The sequence below is a fragment of the Notechis scutatus genome, chromosome 4, assembly GCF_049901735.1.
Source record: "Notechis scutatus isolate UNSWTSFEM ecotype Mainland chromosome 4, rNotScu1.2, whole genome shotgun sequence".
Lineage (NCBI taxonomy): Eukaryota > Metazoa > Chordata > Lepidosauria > Squamata > Elapidae > Notechis > Notechis scutatus.
Window position 1 is genome coordinate 136,089,823 of NC_142012.1, and position 19,840 is coordinate 136,109,662.

The 19,840-nt window shown below is 35.4% G+C and overlaps 1 protein-coding gene across 3 annotated transcripts in view; it reads left to right on the top strand.

Moving 5' to 3' along the window:
- Window positions 1-5,268: 5,268 nt before the first annotated feature.
- The window catches only part of ACSL3 (acyl-CoA synthetase long chain family member 3), a 51,299-nt gene continuing 36,727 nt past the window's right edge, over window positions 5,269-19,840 (top strand). Inside the window, exons 1-3 of one of the 3 annotated variants that reach the window (XM_026664180.2) lie at window positions 5,269-5,314; window positions 7,224-7,418; window positions 19,582-19,684. The gene's annotated coding sequence lies outside the window, so the exon portion shown is untranslated. The remainder of the gene's footprint in view (window positions 5,315-7,223; window positions 7,419-19,581; window positions 19,685-19,840) is intronic. The other 2 variants (XM_087965026.1, XM_026664171.2) reach the window with 2 other exon arrangements.

Here is a 19,840-nt window from a genome sequence, read left to right on the forward strand (position 1 = left end):
TCTGTGCATGTGCGCACATCTCCCATGCATGTGCGGCAGATACCAGACAATCAGCTGGCTGGCGAAAGGCATGCTTGCATACACAGTGGGTTTGTTATGGGTGACCTCTCGCATGCCAGCAGAAATGTCTCTGCATGCCACTTCCGGCACAAGTGCCATAGATTTGCCATCATGGTGGTAGGATTACCTGTAGTTTGTGAAAGAATCATTCTCAGAACCCTCTGAGACAAAGAAATAATAGTTCCTCAGTTCTAAAAGCTGTCTGGCTGAGCAAAGGTTTCCCTAATCCTAGTCTAACCCCTTATGGAAATTCAATGCGATTCCACTGTTGTTATTTAAAACATCATTCCCATTAGCCCTACATGGCCAATCGTGAGAATTGATGGTATTTGCAGTTTTGCTGGGCTACTTGCTACTGACTCCTGCTTCAAAGGCTAGCCAACCATGACCTCCATTTGCCCCTCATTGATATAACTAGTAATCCAGGATTATAGAAGTTGCTATTCAAAACTGCTCTTCATGGGAACTTTTTTTTTTTTTTAAACAAATTTTATTTTCAAGACAAACAATACATAAATATACATAAACACAAAAACATAATAACATAAAAATCTCTTTTCTGAAAGTTGCTTAGTCCCGGGTTAAAACTCTTGGTACAGACACAAATTCAAATTCATATTCATTTTACATACCATTTCATATCTTATTAACATTTTTCAATTTTCTATATGACTTCTCCTCTCCTTTAAATTTTCTCAATTTTATTTTATTTTATTTATCTCCTCTCAATTCATATCATAATATTTATTATTCTTTGTCTGTTCTATTCCAGCCAACCATTTATTTTCTTCTTTAAAGAAAGAAGAAAGACTTCTCCTGTACACTATATGGAGTATGATGCCTTTATCTCTTTCCCACTTAATATAAAACACATGACATACATTGGGATTCTGTCTGGTACATTCTAAAATTATACTATATTATCAAAAGTAATACAAATCTATTCATTAATATTGATATTCATTCATATCTTAAACATTTAACTCATTGCTTTTCAATTAAATCACATACTTTAGTGGGAGCCCTATTTTCCATAATTATTCCCCCGCCACATCACATATTATAGCTCGATATTTCATTAAAATGTTCCTCCTTCTTCTACTTCAAATCTCATTTCACAAAGAATTTCACTAATATACCATATTCTGATCATTAATATTAACAATCATTTATATCTTAAACATTTTATCCATTTCAATTAAATATCATGCCTTTGTGGGAACACTTATGCTTTCAAAAATTATTACCCCCCACACATCACAATCTTGAATCATATTTCATTACAGTACTCCCTTTTCTTAACCAAAAATTTCACTAATTTATATTAAATATTTTATCACATTTTAAGTTACATATTGTTTCTAATTTTCTATGATTACTTCTAAATACAGGTATAAAAATGCAGTCTTATGTACCTTTCTAGAATCCCTTTAACAATAAGATTTATCCATTATCTCTAAAAAGCTTTTGCTTCTTAACATCTTGCTCCCCACCATTAGGGCTTCTCATCCCTTCCTTTCTCTCTTGCTTCTTCTTCTCCTTGTCCTCTTTAACCCCTTGTCTCTCCACCTCCCTTTTATTCTGCTTTCCCCCTTTCTGTTGTTTCTTAACATAATGTCCCCTTTTCACCTTATTCTTCTCTTTTTGGGCTGTTTTTCCAGATCTTAAAGACCTTTTTTCCTTTTTCTCTTGCTTTTTCCCTTCTCCAGTCAAAGTCATTTGTTCATCAAAGATGGCTTCTTCTTCTTTGTCCCCATCATCCTCATTCTGCTTCACATAAGTATAAACCGCCATTTCTAAGTATTGAAAAATAGTGTCAAGACCATCTTCCCCTCCTTGTTTTTTCTCTTTCATATTTTTGATATATAAGTTTCAATCCATCCATAGATGATGCCATTGTGTAGAGAAAAAGTTTTTCCAAACAACCACCCAGATGTTTTAATCAGAAGTAATTTCCAAGGGTTCCAAAATCACCAAACAATCCAAACAGACTATTTCTTTTAGATACCTTCTTCTTCTTCACTTTCTCTTTCTGGGGTTAAAGTAATCACAAATCCTTTTCAAATATATATATATTTTTGGAAGTTTTTAGTGTTTAAGAACTCTTTGCAATTCTAGGCAATCTTCTCCTTATTTTCAATTTTTGCTCTAATTTTTTTCACTCTCCCTTCCCACTCACAGCCAAAAAGTTTTTTTTTTCCTGCTGTCACTTTAGGAAGGAGAGTAGAACAAAGAAAAACTTTCCCCTTTAGAGTATTCGCAGCTTGTAACTCTCACAAGGAATAATATATACTTAGCAGCCTTCAAGGTTCCAGGTCACTTTCTCCCGTCTTGTCCCGGTTAGAAGCAACTTTCACTGCTCTTCCAGCTTTCTCTCTCCTGCACCTGCTTCCCGGCTGCAGCTTTCTTCGTGGCGTGCCATTGCTGACCGCCGTTCCTCCGCCTCGGGAAAAGGGGTTTAGCCGGCTGGGGAGGGGGTTTGCGGCACCCCAAACCCCTTGCCGGATCCCCCCTGTCTTCAGCTGCCTCTACGGGGCAGCTATATCCCCCAGATCCAAATGGATCGGGGGAACCTTAGCGACGACCCAGCAGGGATCGCACGGTCGCGAATCCTGCCGCCGCCAGCTTGCAAACCGAAGTCATGTATTTACCGATTTAGTTTGTATTTTCTTTCCTTGTGACTATATCACATTTGTAAAACATTTGCATTAAAAATTGCAACCAGTCCATTTTAGAAGGCATTCTACTATATATCCTCTTAATGTCAAGATTGCAATGGCATTTCTGTTGGGCAGGTTCCTGGGCAAACAGATGACTTCTCCAGTAGCTGCTTTACATGTACACAAACTATTGGTAATGGTGATTAATAGTATTATCAGAATGGCCTCAATTAAGACTTCCTTGACCTGTTGACTTTACCCTATTGTTCATTTCTTTCCTATCTGCTGATTTTACCCTGATTGCTGTCACACATTAACACTTTTCTTGGTTACTGATGCCGCTGCAATATTTCCTCCCCTACTCCAAAGGAAAAAACTAATAATAAAAACAAGAATGGAATGCTCTTAACAATCATAGAAATAGAAAGGAAAGTGATCCATTTTAATTGCTTGTACAATAGAAAATCTTGCAATTGCAAGTTCCCTGACTGAAGTTCAGGCTTTCCTTAAGTATTTCAGTTCTGATGATTCTTAAAATCTCACTAAAGATTGTATCAAAAGAGATAAAGAAAGCAGTCATATTTCCACATGCAGGTAGTCCTCAATTTACAATTACAATTGAAACTAAATTTCCATTCTTGAGCAAGGCAGTTAAGTGACTCATTTTAAACTTTTTCTCTCCACATTTCAGCAAATTACTGCACTTATTAAATGAATCATGTGGTCATTAAACAGATGTGGCTTCCCCACTTTGTGACTGACTGGGTAAGTTACAAATGGAGATCACATGACTTCAGGAAAGTGATATGATAAAATCATCATCAGTCAATTGTATAAGTCAGCTTATATAATTTACATCCTGTGATGATAATTGTAACGCCATCAAACAACAATGCCTACCAATCTCAGGTCCTTGAGAAGGGCTCAGCAGGTGGATAAAAATGCCAAATCCAGTCTAAACATCTGGCTGAATGCGTGCCCAACCATAATATCATAATCATAATCAACACAAATAAAATGTAACAAAACCAAATAAAATAACAAGTTAACAGAAAAATAGATTAAAAGTGGCAATGACAAATTATTTCAGATATTTGGAAAAGTTCTGCATAAGCAGCTTATGAAACCTCCAAAGGAATGTGCAAATATTAATTCTAATGGAAAGTATTTCTCAGCAGCTGAGAAACAGAACCCCTGGCCTCACTTGCCCTAACTTCACAATATGGTTAAAAGCTTCTCTTTCCAAGAATAAGCTGTTGGGCCAGATGAGTTAGTAGAAGATGGACTTGGGGCTTTATAAGTTAACACCAAATTGGGTTATTGGTAAGCAATATGGGGAGGGACAGAAACACAGGAATAATTTAATATTCATCTGTACCTGAAATGGTTCCAACAATTGATTTTTCTTAGTATCACGTACTTAAATGCCTACTCCCATCTCCACAATCATGTCCAAAAAGGGAAAGCTGTACAATAGTTATCAAATATGGCTAGACTGGACACAACACAGTCTGTTTTGAGATTGCAAGCATCACCCTTGTCATAAAGAGGCAATGATAATTTCCTGGACCTAACTAACCGCACCTTCTTTCACCTATCTTCTGTACCCTAAAGGAGGCAAGAAGAGCAGGGATCAAGAGCACAGGTGAACTTCCAGTCATACATACTACCTTAGAAAGTTCCATTTTAAATCTTTCGTTTGCTATACCGTATACCGCAAGGTTTATTTAAATCAAATTTGCATATCAAATTTGCAACAAGCAGTCAAAAGCAGGAGACAAATGTTTTCCGATTTAACACTACTTCAAATCGGCCAAATTCAAACGTTGAGTTCTCCCTACGTCATTCATGATTTCGCCCTACAGCGGCAACACGAACATGAGACCAGGAAGCCCAGTACCTGTATTTTTAATCTTTGTTTAGCCTAGGAAGTTAAATTACTAAAGCCCATATGGATCTGCATAATAAATGGCCTTTACATTATCAGATCACACTGAGAGCAAGACCGTGCAACGTTGACGAGGCTAAGAACGGTGGCAACAATAATTCTACAAATTGGGCAGTGCCTGAGCAATGGACACGCTGGCGTTTAATTTGCAAAGCATTACACGGTATTTCCAGGCAGCATCCTTTGCTTTCATTTAGCCTCTGCTGCTGTAGCTATTCAACGGGTCTATTGTGTCACCACCCCCGCCAGCAGCCGCTTTCCTCCAGCGACCGTGACCCTAAGCAAAAAGTGACCGAGAGTAACCTTTGCGCTCTTCTCTCCCGCGCGCGTGCTTCCCCCACCTCTCACCGACACAACCGTTTTAGAACGTAATAGAGCCAGCCCCTCGCGCGCCACCCTGCGCGAACCAATGAGGAGTCGCTGCCGCGGCATACGGAATGAGCATGGTCCGCGCCGGCGATTGTGAGGTGCGCCAGCTCGAGGCGGAAGGAGGGGGAGGGGGAGGCTCACCACGGAGACTTGGGCCTTGTTCATTGGCTCGGCGGGGCTGGTCCGCCCAAGGCTGGAGTTAACGTATTGCCCGCAGAGGGGGCTCCCGGCACACACGAGGAGCGTCGCTTTACCAGCTTCCCCTCTGGCCGCAGTGGTGAGTTCGGGAACCGGGAAAGGGGACGGAGTGAAGAGCGGATGGGTTTGGAGGGCGAGGGCCCCTTTTCGGATCGCGTTGGGAGTCTCCCAGGCTGTGACAGAGCAAGCGAGGCAGGAAGGAAGCAGGGCGGTCGTTTCTTAAGAGGAACGGGATCAGGACAGACTCAGCACGGGCTCTTGAGGAAGACACCCGGAGGTGCCTGTGGGAAGCAGGCGAAAGGCTTTGGAGCTCAGCATCAGACCCGAGAGGCCTGCTGCATAGATCCAGAATTTATTAATAAGGTTTAATCCTGCACGATTTTATACCAAGAAAGTCGTATGCAATTCCGTTTCCCTCTACCCGGCTTAGGCCGGTGAAGGCTGCAACTCCGTGTAAGCTTACCAGCGAGTAAGTCGGATACGCGGCGAAGTGGGGGCGAGCTCGTTTTTCAGTAAATGTTTCTGGCTGCCTTGTGTATCCACTTCTTACCTTGTCGTAAAATGCCTCAAGAATGTTCATAGTTGCGTATGATAAATGGTAGTTCTTGCCACATGTGCAAGTTTTAAGAATTATTCGCTCACGCTGATGCTTTCTTGAGTTGACCCTTGAAGTGTCATCCTGTGCATATGGATTCAAAGTAAGCTCCATTATATCTGCTAGACTTTCCTTGGTAGTAGTAGAAAGGAGGCTTAAGGTCACACTGCCAATTACCTAATACAATTTCACAGTTTTTATGCATAAGTTGAGTAAAGAATTCTGCAACTTTTAACTCTCTGCATTCCTATGTGATTGTTCGTTTCTATTTATATTAGCAATTGTGAATATAGAAGGAGGATTTGCTCTAATCATCCAAAGTTTATGAGCATTTATGCACTTGTGCCAATTCTATTCTTACTACCACTACTGCAAACTAGCATCACTGATAGGAGCACACATGTGTTTCTATAAATAGGGTTGTGTGGCCAGAATTCAGAACTGCTTTAGAGTAGTTAGGAGAAACTGTTAAATTAATTTATGATATAATATGGTGGTAAATGGTATCACTGCAGTAGATATATAAAATATTTCAGAAGAGTAAGAACTTTTTTTCCTTTACTTTGCTTTTTACTTTGTTATTTTTTTACTTCTAGACTATTTTTGCTGTGTACAGGTATCAGTATGTTAAATTGCCTTTCATGTATAAGAGAGCAACTTTCACCTACTATAATCCTTACTTATCCAAAGCTCTATGCATTTTCATTAATAGAAATTGTGATGATATCTGGAATATGGTCTAATTTTTAATATGTTTATTGAATTTATGGAAAGTTGAAAGTAAGCATACTTGGGACTTTATTTTTACCACAAAACTCAACTTTGAGACTCCAGTACATTTTTACAGCCAGAAAATGTAGAGGGTCATATTAATTATTTTTGCTGTGACTAGTTATAAACATTCATAAAATCAATATGAACTTATGAATTGGGAACTGTGTGATTTTCTCATTGGTTTTTTTAGTGCCTCTGTATGATTTTACACAAAGAGACTTCTAGGGGGAACAACTAATAATGGATAATTTTCTCTTGTCAGTATAATAAAATCAATATTATGTAGCTGAAAATACTGATAGTAAACTATTTTTGGAAATATTTAATTAGGTAATCACTTGTAACTTTCAGCAGCGGCTACTAAGGTATAAAGAATTTTCCAAATACCCACTTGATTAGATGATTCTAACCATCTTGCAAATTACTTGTCAGACAAGTTTCTTTAAAAAGTTTACCATCAATTGGGGGTCATCAATCCATAGATTCTTTACATCAAGAATATGCAACATATGGCCAGCAGAGCCTTACCTTTTTCACAATTGTACAACAACATATGCATTTGAACTGTATCACCAATGCCAATCTAAATATATGTTGCATTTCCAACATGGTTGTTTAGCTTCATCTGTGTTCTTCATGGCCATCTTAGCATTCTGTGATGAAGAAGAAATCTTCAGCATTAAGATATATAAAACCTGAGGCTCTGTTCCTGAATTGCTGCATTATTTTCAGAGTTTCAGATTCATGTCATCTGAATTCAAAATGAACAACCTCTGGGATCACTTTGCCATAATTGAGATACTGTAATCAGAAGGTATGCACTAATGTTTGTTTACAATTTAGCCACATCTCTCTTATATTAGCATCTTTCATATGCTCAAGAATTAATTCTACATATAAATAAGTGATTGCTATTTCTGATCTCAAATGAGTCTTTTAATATTAACTCATCTTTGAAGGCATGGTTTTTACAGTCTAATTCTCTTAATTTTTTCATTTGATTAGGATTTTCCTTCCTGATTTTTTTCTTGGTGTATTATCTAACTCAGGGGTCCCCAACCCCCAGTCTGTGGATCACCATGCCAGGAACTGGGTAGCACAAACAAGTGAAGCCCCATCCCCAGTATGCAGGCAGAATGGAAAACCACGCCCTCCTCTAGTCCGCAGAAAAAAACTCTGCGGAAATTGGATGCCACTGATCTAATTATTCACTTTTTAAAATGCTATTCATATTAATGAAATATATTTTTATTTATTAAAAATGCTTATTTTTAAGAGAACAAGGTTCAATTTTTAAAAAAAAACACCTTCTAAATTTATATTATCAGTACACAGATTCTTTTACTGGATGGCCATAATAAAAGCAGAAAAGTAATGATGTAAATCTACCTCATCCAGCTGCTCTGATATGTGTGTTAAGATTCTTATATGCAAAAAAAGCCTTTTGCAGTTAACAGTTGCAATTCCTAGACGGGGGGCTTTGCAGACAGTCACTTTATCACTTTCCATATGGGCTGATACAATATGTTCTACATGGGGCTGCTGCTGAAGACCACTTAGAAATGTGTTGGTCCAGAATGTGTGGCCCATGATGGGGCATATCATGTTATGCCCATATGATGCCTCTGCTCCATGACCTGTACTAGTTGCCTTCTAGCATCCAGGTACAAAGTGTTGGTTACCACCCATAAAGACTTTCATGGCATAGGCCTGACTATCTGAAGAACCATCTCTCTGATGGTTTCTGCCCCACCCTGGACAGAATAAGCATGCTCAAATATAATAAATACTCAGGTTATCACTAGGACTTTTCTACAGATACCCATTTAGTTTACTTTATTGTCATTGCACCTCGTACAACGAACTCAAACACCATCTTCCGTGCACATCCAGACCATGACCATGAAAATAAACACATACAGCCTTCACCCTTCACACATTGAACCGGAATTAAGTAAATAAGATATAAGTGCAATAAGTATTGCAGCTTTTTTAAACTACATATTTAATCCTAATAGTATAATTATAGTACTTCACTATATATTTTGAATTTTCTAAAGCAAGAAATTAAACAGTATGAGAAAATTGATAATTATCCTAGTTATAAGAGATACGCATTGCAAACAGGTCTTTTGTATGTGAATTCGTATCAGAAATAGGTAAACTACCATACATACATGTTTATAAGCTCATCAGTATATAAACCAACCCTTGAATTTTTGACCAAAATATTGTGAAAAAATGTGTCACCCAAGGGTAACCTGACTTAAGGTTTTTGTATTCTTTAGTTTTTACTATTGGTTAATCCATGGGTTTCTATTTTTCATGTATTTTGATTAAAATGTGTCAGTTTATCTTCAGTTGGGCATACTCACTAGTATATACAAGTTATATAGGAACTTTTAAAGGTATTAACGTATGTACTCATGGATAATCTTATCTATGTATAACTTTGGGGGTATATTTTGGCACCTAAAATTCTTGTTTTATTTACAAGTATATACAGTATGGTAGGTTTATCCTCTAATAGCTTTAAATTAAATTACAAAATCCCTTCTACTCAGCCAGCAGTTGTAGATATGTTAGTTGTCAGCAATGGTAGTGAAATGCATTTCAATGATATCTTTTTCAGACAGGCAAACACTGGGCCCAAACATATAACAAACCAGAAGTGGTTGGATATGTGTAACATATAACATTAAAACAAAGCTGATAATGAATTAGGAATACATGTAAACCTAATCTGATACTCTTGTGGTTATGTGTGTGTGTATGTATATCCACACACATATTTTCTACTAAAAGCATGTAGGGAGTTTGTTTTGAAAACATGCATACTTCTAAGAAATTATAATTTCTAGCCCCAGACTATAGTCCTCTGTGTGTTTTTTTTGTACTGCATTTGTCCTTCAGTTGGGTTTAGCATGGAAATACTGTTGGAAGAACTCCATGAGTGCATTGGAATTTCTTCCAAATGCTTTCTGAATTGGATTAATTGTTTATAACAATGTTTTCATCTTTATGTCTATGAAAACACTAAACATCAATTTTTCCATTTAGGAATACATGTGTAGCTCAGTGGATTCTGTGAACTACTCTATTGGTGGTCCTCAATAAAGTATTTAAGGCATATAGAAATAGTGTATATGAGGCACACTTTGCTAGTCAATGGCCAAAGTAATAATTGTAAATGACTGAGGCATACCTTCCCTAAAGAGAAAGAAGTCCATTAGAGACAAGAGTCACCAGTCTCAATTTTGGTACACTGAGATAAAATGATTGAATTACTCAGCAGATGTTTTTTGGGCTTTGGGATTGGAGGAACCTATGAAAGATTTAGATTTTAGAGCCAAAATAAAGTAAGATTTTGTTCTAGTTAGATTTATGTGTTACTTGGATATGTCATTAAAAATATTTAAAATGTTGGAATGTTTATTTGGAACTTAGACTACTTTGGGCTTGTCCATGAATACATGGACAAACTGAAGACAACTTCCTCCACCAGCAGTACGAAAATTTGTTTAAAGTATTTTCTACTTCGATAGAATTATCACCTTATATCAATAAGTACTTCAAATATTAAATGTTGCAAACTTGAATTACTTTTCATTGTAATTGCATCTCATGATACCTCTCCAAAAGCAGTCATTTCATTTGATTAGTAGGAAGAATGATTTAAAGAACATTTAGTGCTTACTCTAAGAATTCAGCCTTTAGTCTAATTCAGTCTAAGAATTGTCCCTTTCAAGAATGTGCAATCTAAATTCTTAAGGACCATATTTCAAGTCCCATGATGTGTTTCTTCCTAATCTGGTCTTGAGCCATGGGGCTAGTGTAACCAAATTGAAACTTGTACCAATATTTACATTCTCTCAATGATTGCATATACCTCCTCCCCATAAGCTTGACACCTGTGATTTTAAGTAATGCCTTTATTTCATTTTGAGATAGGATATTGCATGAGAAATTGAAATGTTGTGTTCTCTCACTATAAAGATATAGTGGAACTAGTTCATCAAAAAAAAAATCTGATTGGGGTTCTTGACAAAATTATGCTGGATCCTTACAATAATGCTCCAAGTGCTTGCTCATATATGCTGCTTAAAAATCTGTCTTCAAACATTGCCAAAGATCTTTTTGAACATTAAGGTAACATTTGCTCTTTTGTGGTCAGTTTTTGAAATTCAGATTTAATAGCAATACTATTTCATCTTTCCCATTCCCTGCAATTCTGTTTTAAAAAGAGCTAATATTAAAGCCTGCAGCTGGTTAGCCACTGTTGCTGGCAGAATGCTGAGCTTAAAAAAAACGCCACTTGTCTGAAACATTTCATGAACAATTGCACAGAGTGAAATCTTGGAGTTGTAATAATTGGAAGAACTGCAGCAGTAGTAGCTGGGAAAAATAGGCAAATATACTTTGTAGTTTACTTGTAATCAATAATGAATACATAATTCTGAGTAGGAATCATACAAAGACAATATGAACATCCATGTCCCATTACAATAATACAGTTCCAAGGACAACATAAGAACTGAAGCACCATATAAAAATTCCAGAAGACAGACAGTACAGATATTCTGCTCCACTAACATCCTGACCCCAGCAGCACAATTTTATATTTTTGTTAAGTGTGACAATTAATGTAATTGCCAGTAAAGCAAACCCACAGTAACATTTGATATATTCATTTTACTGAGAAATTAAATTATTATGTAAATGCTGGAAGATACTCATTTGTTGTATTATATGGATTGTCTGATAAAGTTAAAACACAACTGAAAGCCATGAAGTGTTTTTTATAATAATGAAATAAAATTTAAAGTGTTACTGTTAATTTCAGTCTCCTCCAGATTATGTGGGCAGCATTTATTCAATACCATTATTCGATTTCAAAGTAGAATACGTATTTTCCATCTCTTCAAAATCCTATTGATAGATTAGAAGGATCCTTCCCCCCCTCGATCCTGCCCAACAGTAATATTAGAACAGCTTGTTTATTCTAATACATCCCATTATTTATAAGAATAAACTTCAAAGAATCTGAAACATGCTCTCAAGTTGTGTTAACATCCAGTTCATCTTCCATAATTTTATTACACAACCAGATTTTCATCTTCAGTTCTTAAGTTTACAGTCTGCCGTAAGAATACTGATTATTAGCTACTATATAGTTGAATAATGGATTTCAATGAGACTGCACAGGATTGCAATTTAATTTTTTTGGATGGCATAATATGATTAGTGAGTTTAATGGCTAGAACATTTGAAAATGATTTAAGGACGTTTCAACATAGCTTGAATATATAATTAATATAATTAAGGGTTTAATCTGTTTAGTTGGAAGTTTTTTCCTCTAACTTTGAAAATATTTTTAATAGGCTATATAATATCTCTTTGTATCTGCCTAATAAAAAGATTTAAAAAGCTTCCAATATTACTACAAAACTTAATTTGAAATATGTAGAAAATTATGAAAAGGCAGGTTTTAAAACAAACTGATTAAAAGTCTTTACCATATCAGTCAGCATAAATAAAAGTTTGGAGAATGGGAGCTGCAGTACAAAAAAAACATGAAGGGCACTAAGTTGATTAAATATAATGGTTTTCCAAACTGCTGATACTTGCAACACTGCTTTTTCTGCTAAAAAAACAAAACAGAACACTTTGCCAAATTTGTAGTTATTCAAAGGAAAAATATTCCCTCCACCCAAAAAAAGACTCCAGCACAAATCCCTTTTCAACACTAAAGTTCCTTTACTTTAATAGCGAAGTGCTGTAGCTGCGCTTGAAATCAGTGTTATCAGTGCCTGAATATTCCGCAGGGGGCGCTTCCAGTGCTTGGGCCGAGACGTGTGGATTTGAAGCTGCACAAGGAACGGGCTGCGACTTGGCCGCCTTTGCGTGAGTCAGAAGTGGAGGCCAGGGAGAAAGCTACTAGTGTGGAATTGTGTCACAAGGCAGATTTTCCATTTCCACGCCAACCCCTATTTGGAGGCTGCATTTAACCCCAAGGTAGAGGAAATAGATGGCAGGGCGCCCGCCTGGGAAAAGGAGGGTGGGAAGGGCTACACGGAGATGGGCAGGAAAAGCTGGCCGCCCTCCCGCCCACCGGGGACTCTCAGGTAAAGTTTACCCATAAGCAGAAAGCTGCAGTTAAAAAAAAACCGACATGAATCTAAAAGATGCTCGATAGTAGGCACTTCTCACCCACTTGCACCACATTGGCTCTGAGGAAACACATATATAAACAATAGATTTCAAGAAAGCTAACTAGATTGAATCATGCGATTAAAAAAAAGAGCACTAGAGGGCGGTGGTTTTCTCTGAATGTACTTTAATTCACAGTATAAACTTTCCCAATTAACTCTTGACTTCACTCTTGTTAATCCTTGGAATTTAATATAGGGAAGATTTTGAAATGTTTATAGAAAAGCATCCCTCTTCTGGTCCCTTATTTTTTGCTTTTGATAACTTACTAGCGTGCTGCCCCTGGACATGTTTCCCTTTTATTATCCAATGAAGACTAACCATTTTTATGTTTAAACCCATTTAGGTTCAAAAATTCACATTTTTAGGTGCTTGTTCTTGATAGCAGCCTCCAATGACTGCAATGAGATTTAATATTGAGTGCAGCTTGTTCATTGGTAGCTTTTGTACCATGTATTGTTGGAAGTCTAAGAAAAATACAGTTGTTCAGTATTGGAATGTAAACTGATCTTTCTATCCCTTTTTAGGACTTTATTTTACAAATTGCAATAGCACTTTTAACTAAATCATTGGTAAGGTTTTAAAGAGTTCGCCAGAGTTTTATCAGCTTCTGCAGCTTTAATGTTAGCTATATTTGGAAACCCAAAAACTCATTTTGGAAATGAGTACTACCTATATTATCTTTCTCCAGTATATCTCACATATCTCCCTCAGAAACTTAATTTTTCAATTATTCAGAAACTTTAATACATCTCATTGATTTTTGACATTTTTGTACAATTCTGTTATTTGTATTTTCTCTTCTTTGTGTAGATAATCTTCATTTAGTGAACACAGCTAGGATCAACAATTGGGTTTTTAAGCAGAGCAGTCATTAAGTGAAACTGTCACTTTGCTTATTTCAGCTTTGCTTTGCTTTACAGACCTGTGAAGATTGTAAATGCAATGATTGGTCATAGCATTACTGTTTTTCATCACTGTCCTAATTGTGAATAGTTGCTAAATGAGGCAGTTAGTAAATGAGTACTACCTGTATTTTCTTTCTTCAGTATATCTCACATATCTCCCTCAGTGTCTTTGAATCATTTACATAAATATGATTATGCCTTTTCCTGCTATTTTCTGGAACCCAGTGTTTATTTGAACAATCTTTTCTGTTTCTTGTTTTATTTTCTGTCTTTTGTCAGCTATTTCATCTTCTTTTGTTTTTTGTTTTTTTCCATCTGGGGATATATAGTTAACTACATATTCAATATACCTTCCCTAACAATCTACCACTTAAGTGTTTTATTATTTTAAATAATACAACATCAAAGAATTACATCAATTATACATACTAGATCACAGAATCAAAGTTAAAAGGGGGCATTTAAGCTGTCAAATACAGTTATATGCTTAGTGCTGGAAATCAACTAAAGCATCCATGTCATGTTTTATCCGGCCTCTGCTAAGAAGTCCACCACTCTCTGGGTATTTGGTTCCATTTGTAAAACTGGTCGTACTGTTTTTCCAACAGTCCAAATCTGCTTCCTGTTACTTAAATCCATTATTCATGTCCTATACTCTGAGATGATAGAAAACAGGTTTTAGCTTTCTCTATGACGTCTTCGGTCTTCTCAAAATTGCGCATTCTTTGTATGTTCACTATAGCTTTCCTAAATTTAGTTGTAATCCTTGATTATTCTTGTTGCTGTTTTCTATACCTATTTCATTTTTAAAAACCTTTCTATGGATTGGGGCCCAAAATGGAATACTCATGGGTTGGATGCATTATCAGGTGAAATGTTTACCTTGTCTGATTTGAAAACTATACTTGAAAATAGTTGCTTTTTCTTTTCCTTTCTTGCAAAATCAACCTGATGCTGGTTCATATTTAATTAGTTGATAAATAACTGTTCCAAACTTTCTTTCACAAGTATTGCTGTCAAGACAGATATTCTCCATCTTATAACTGCATTTAATTTTTTTCCAAAGTAAAAGACTGTATAATTATCTTTTTTACATTTCATTCTGTTATTGTTTCCCCATTTCTCTAACCTATCAAGATTGTTTTCTGACTTTGAGATATTATTTCACTGAGTTTATGTCATCTGCAAATTTGATAGATTAGAATTTAAGATGCATCTTCATTCTTTTGTTTTTAACAAAAAAGTTTAAGAGTACAGGACTTTTTTTTTTTTTTTGAAAACTGGAATAACATATGCCCTCCTTCAATCATTTGATACTACATTTCCTCTCTGGTATTTCTCAAACATAATAATAGATAACAATTATTTGGCCAAACCATGAGCAACTTCCTGTAATACTCCATAATTCAGTTTTCTGACTTCAAAAAATTAAACCAATTCAAAGTAAATAGAAATTCCATGGCTGTAATTCTTTCAGTTCTGCTTCTTCAGTTTTTAAGAATTGATTATTGGAATTGTTATCTTTTTAAAAAAACAAAAACAAAAAACAAATTGACCCCTTAAAGAAAATTAGAGTTATTCAATCATTACACACTTACTATTTTTCAGATTATCTTCAAAATAAATTGAAAAATAACAGATAACTGTTCCATGAAGATAAAAACTAATTAGTTTATTTTGGAGAAATCTGAAGAAGGGTTCCCCCCTCCTTTTTTTCCCTTTTTCATTCTCTGAGCTTTAGCTGTTGTTCCAGCATCTCTATAATTTAGGATTATGAGTACTATTCCTTGCTGAGCTATCTTATTTCTCACCTCCTATATGTATGTTGATTTTAGATCTTTATTCATTTTGCATTGTTTGCTATCCTTTCTCCCTTCTTTGGTACTCTTTTTGCTATTGTATTTTTAATATATATTTTTAAAGGAACTCCCCTGAATCTCAAACTCTTTTCCCATAAGCTTCTGCTATGGAATTACTTTTGCTCTTTATTAAAATATGTTTTCTTAAAATCCAGTACGCAAATTATATCTTCTTCCATTGCCTGAAAACAGCCAGCAAAAAAACTGCTGGAAAGGAGCATTGCTTGTTAAGGATCATTCCTGACATAGTTTGTTGTTAGTTTATAGCAGCAAAAGCAGAAGAATATTATAGTATTTTTTCCAACTAAGAATTTTATTAAAAGGTACACTTTTCATCAGTTGAGAATGCAATGAAACAAGCTGCAGCTCATGGAAGTGTTTCTCTTTTATTAAAATTTGTTAATTGGTGCTGCCAGATTCCTGATCGTTTTGCTTGGTAGAATTTGTGTCATACCAATACAGGTAATACTCAACTTATATTTGTTTAGCAACTATTCAGAATTATGATAGTACTGAATGAAAAAAGTTCAACCCTTCTTGAATGTATAATCATTGCAGCATCCCTGCAATTGTGATAAAAATCCAGGCATTTGGCATTGTGCTGATCCTTATGTCTGCCTCCAGGAGCCACACCAAAAAAGGCAGATTCTTGCATGGTTTATGAAGCCAACAAGAATTATATTCTTTGAGCTAATAGATCACGAGTGTCTTACTTAATCACCATAAAGACTTATGACCAAAATTTTGGGTTCATTTGTGAGTTGTAAGTTGAGAACTACCTATATTGAGATAATAAAGAACATAAATCACTGTTACTACTTGAAGACTGGAAAGTACCACCCATAAAGCCAACAATATTGCTTTTATTTTTCATTTGCTCCTGATGGTATTTATTCAAATGCATTTTTGTGCAAATATGTCTATTTTTAACACGAAGTGGAACTCTTCTACTTTTCTATTGCTTCAGTCTCTCTTAATACATTAGAATACAATAATTACAAGATACAGTCATGTGAGTCATCCTACTGCGGATTTCTCTTAAGTCACGTTTGCCTTTCTGTACTAAGATGTTAAGTTCATCTTTCTTATTTTCCATACTGGGAACATTAGACAATGAAGGTCAGGGACTTAATAAGCAAATATTCTGTTTGTTTATTTTTACTGAATGTTTTAACAGTCTTCTTCCTAAATCTTTATCTTAGGTCCTTGGTTCAGCCTTTTCATTTCAGTTCCCACAGAATTCAGTTTGAAGCCTTCCTGATCAAAGTCACTATGCTTCACTAAGTCAATTCTTATGAGAACAACCCACTTTGGGCCAGTAATCCATTATTTTAGAAATGTTCCAAGAAAAAAAGACATCTTTAATTTAATACCGTTTCCCAATATTCATTTGTAAGGGGCTTTTTAAAAAATCCCCAGTGAAATTCATGTCAACTCTAGTTATTTATTGTGTGAGCTTGCATTCAGGAAATTGCCGCCACTTCCAGTAGCTTCTGCAGCAGGAAGCAGTCACTTGATCATCTTATGGTGATGGATAAACCAAGTTAGAGTAATCAACTGTATTAACTCCTTTTAGCACTAAATATTTTTTCAAGAGGGGTTTCTCCTCATTTTTTGGAATATTAGAGTTCACATTCACATGCCTTTCTAAAAAGGTATTTATATGATGTAGGTCTTGTCTAGAAGTTTGTATTTTCTTATTAAACTTGAAATTATATGGGTAGCTGAAACAGGAGTTGAAAGAACACAGAAAAGCATATTACAAAGTCATCTTCCTCAGACATGAGAAGCACTAAAATGTTATACCTTTAATTATTACAATTGATGTTTGTAAAGCTTTGATATTTATCATGGTTGACATATCTGAAAACGAGAGGAGGCAACCAATATGAAAAATGAAGGACCAATGAGTAGATTGGTCCATTGAATCTCTCTAGTTTCTTTGGAGAGAATTGGAGATAACCCACAAGTGCGCTAATGGCAGCTCCTCATGAGGAAACCATAAAACAGCAGTCTTTCACAAGTTTGAGTACCAGGACCCAAGCAAGATGGCATCTTTTCTCTCAGCAGCTGGTGGAGCTTTTAATAAAGACACTAAGCTAGCCAAACTCATTTTCTAATCACATTCATAAACATTCAATTTAACCACTTTATGGATGTTAGGGACCTTTAAAACAGCAAGCTTAATTTGACACCTGGTGTGTTTTACCTTCTTCGGATTTAAGAATTTTTACACAGAAGCTTGAGGATTTAATATGTAATTGGCAAAAAGAAAAAAAAAATACTTAAGAAAATTTTAAACAAATTGGGATACCAGAGAGATTTGGAATATTGGTGATTCTTGCTCAAAGGTCTGAAAAACATGAATGTAATTAAATAATATAAGTATATAATACATTTGTGGGAAATAATTGAAAGATCTAAACTGTATCAGGAACTGATACAGGTTGCAAAATGGACCCTAGAGGGAACATGAGCCGTGGTGGTGCAGTGCTGAGAATGCAGTACTGCTGGTTACTTCTGCTGCCTGCTGCTGCCTGCAATTTGGCAGATTGAATCTAACCAGGCTCAACATTGACTCAACCTTCTATCCTGCCAAAGTGGGTAAAATGATGACCCAGATTGTTGGGGGCAATATGCTGACTCTGTAAACATCTTAGAGAGGGCTAAAAGCATTGTGAAGTGGTATATAAGTCTTAACTGCTATTGCTAAAAGATCAGGCAAAAAAGACTTAAAATGGTTAAACCAGTTATAACTTTTGCTTATGTTGGGTTTTTTTTCTTTGAAAAATAGACTGAAATATTAATAACTAATATTGCAGAAAGAATAAAGATTTCAAAGAATAAATTTTTAGAAGATGATGAGGAAAACTATTATCTGACATAGATATTATAGAGTTTGAAGGCATGGAAGACAATAAAATTGAGATTACCAAAATGCGAATTCAAAAGACAAATTAAGGAACGGATCTGGATGTGGAACCTCAAGAATAAATTCTGAACAATGCCTCTTTATGGAATTTACAAAGTAGTCTTTGAAGACTCCTTTAAATGCTAAAGAGTGATGAAAGATTAAATCCTGGAATGCCATAGGAATGATTTAATGGTCGAGATTGTATAGAACAAAAGAAAGAATATGAAATTGGACTATTTGACTTGGGATAAACTTCAGTATTTTTGATATTTGATATTTTGGGAAATTTGTAATGGACTTTTTGCTGGACTGAAAAATGGGAATTTCTCTGCGTACAGAAAAAAGTTAAGTTATGTGAGAAGAGTTTTTTATTTGTAACTTTAAAAATAGCTGAAAACTGATATTAGTTTATGGTTGGGGTGACGAAGGTTGAAGTCACTTTATTAGTGTTTTTTTTCTTTTGTTTTCCTTTTTCTGCAGGTTCTTTTGTTTTTCTTTTTGTATTGTATTAGTTTGTATTAGTTTTTATTTGAGCTAAACTGAGAACTAATTCTGATCTCTGGAATCTCTATAGTTGTGGCATAGGATTGAAAGAGGGAAAGATTTGGCTAGAACACTAGATTCTCCTTTCATCAAATGGGACATTGCAGCTTCAGGTTTCTGAACACTCTCAGTGATTACGAAGGTTTAAAATGCTTAAAACCTTATACCTGCCACTTCCAAAACTGCAAGCAATGTACAATTTTACTGTGAATGGAACATTGTTTTCCTCCTTATTATAGGGATTATCTTAATTGCAACCCTTTATCTGTGGACTGAGAACCAATGTATCCCTTGATTTTAGTGTTTGTCCCAAGAATTCATCATTGACTTGCAATTAGTTTCATAACTTGCTTAATTCATAAGGTTAATTTTAAAATCTTAATATGAACTTTTCTGCTGTGTTTGTTACTTATAATCAGGTAAATGAATCCAAAGTAATTACAATGTCAAGAAAACATAGGTATTATTTTGTATCAATTTAGGTAAATTTTTATTTCTGTAATTTATTGCTTGCTTATTTCATTTTAATTTTTTTGTTTTTAGATTTTGCTCAGTCATATTTGTGAACAAACCAAGTGAGGCTGCTGAAGTGTTTGGAAATTGTTTCCCTATTGATACCAATCATAACAATGAGAAGTCATTTAAGGTTTGTGTTGACACTTTGTGCTTTCTTTTAGGTTAATTTACCTTCATCAAGTTATCCAGTGAAAAAATGAACACCTTTAATTATTTGATTTATGTAGCCATCAATCTCAACAAGTGATTGCAGGGTACATCATAAAATACAAAAACAATTACAATA